This window comes from Acanthisitta chloris, unplaced genomic scaffold (assembly GCF_000695815.1).
Source record: "Acanthisitta chloris isolate BGI_N310 unplaced genomic scaffold, ASM69581v1 scaffold5830, whole genome shotgun sequence".
Lineage (NCBI taxonomy): Eukaryota > Metazoa > Chordata > Aves > Passeriformes > Acanthisittidae > Acanthisitta > Acanthisitta chloris.
The window spans coordinates 44113-45423 of NW_008649911.1; the positions used below are offsets into that span (position 1 = coordinate 44113).

General features: G+C 52.4%; 1 protein-coding gene across 1 annotated transcript in view; it reads left to right on the top strand.

The window, feature by feature from the left end:
• The window catches only part of PKP1 (plakophilin 1), a gene marked incomplete at its 5' end in the record, with an annotated part of 47787 nt that overhangs the window by 42973 nt on the left and 3503 nt on the right, over window positions 1-1311 (top strand). The gene's annotated exons all lie outside the window — the stretch shown is intronic.

A 1311-nucleotide genomic window follows, 5' to 3' on the forward strand; every position in this document is an offset into this window, starting at 1 on the left:
CTAAGCTAGAGTGATTTTCTTGTTTTCTTCTTAATAATTAGCTTGTTCCAAGTCCCTCTGCTGCTCTCTTGGAGCCCCTTTAGGCACTGGAAGGGGCTCTGAGGTCTCCCTGGAGCTTCTCTTCTCCAGGCTGGACACCCCCAGCTCTCCCAGTCTGGCTGCAGGGCAGAGGGGCTTCAGAATCCTGGAATGGTTTGGGATGGAAGGGACCTTCAAGCCCACCCAGTGCCACTTCCTGCCATGGGCAGGGATGCCTTTTTGCCATTCTGTCTCCAGAGCATCCCTCAAAAGATGTTTTCCTCTCAAACCGAAGGTCCCAGCATGTGGTGTTTGAGCCATTTACAAACTCAGACAAAGAATTTCTCCCCTGTTGATTGGAAGGATTGATGCTAACTCTGTTTTGCAGTGCCTTCTGCTGCTGTTTAAGTATAAAACATTTAAGCATGAACTGATGGAACTGTGACAACTTCAGTGTGGAAAGCAGAGGATCCTAAATGAAAGTGCTGGAAATATTGTGACTATAGGAGTGGATAACATGGAGCTGCCACACTGTCCTTGCTCCAGGCCAAGATGCCCTTGGCCTCCTTGGCCACCTGGTCACACTGTTGGCTCACACTGAGCTGCTGCCACCAGCACTGCCAAGTCCCTTTGTGACCAACCCCTCTCCAGCCTCTCCCAGCCTCTCCTCCCCCAGCCTGGAGCTCTGTGGGGGTTGTTGTGTCCCAAGGGCAGGACCAGCACTGAGCCTGATTGACCCTCCTGCAGTTGTCCTCAGCCCATGAATGAGTCTGCCCAGGTCTCTCTGCAGAGCTTTCCTACCCTCAGGCAGATCCACACTCAACCCAACTTGGTGTCTCTGCCCATCCCCTGAGGACTATTTTGAGGACACAGTGTTTTGTGGAGTTGGGTCGTACAGGGAGGGTCCTGAGCCTGGTCTTTTACCTCTTTTACACCCTGACTGGGACTGTGACACTGAACCCAGATCAGGAGTTCCTCACTGACAGGATGAGGTCCAGGAGATCAGGAGCAGAGATAAGGAGCACCAAGGAGGTTTCTGTCTTGGTTGTCATATGAAATGTTCCAGAAGTACAAAAGCTGCTATGACTCATGGTTTCGGAGCTGTTACGTGAGCAAGTATCTGTTAGCTTGTGCTGAGTAAGGATTTCTGCCTGCAGATGTTGTTATTCCAAATGCTCCCATCCCTGCTGTCCTCCCCAGGCAGCACAGAGCCCTCTCCTCGCTGCCCTCCCAACACATCCACCCACGCTGGCCCTGCACACTCCAGGGAAGGGTTGGCACCAGTTCCCTTCT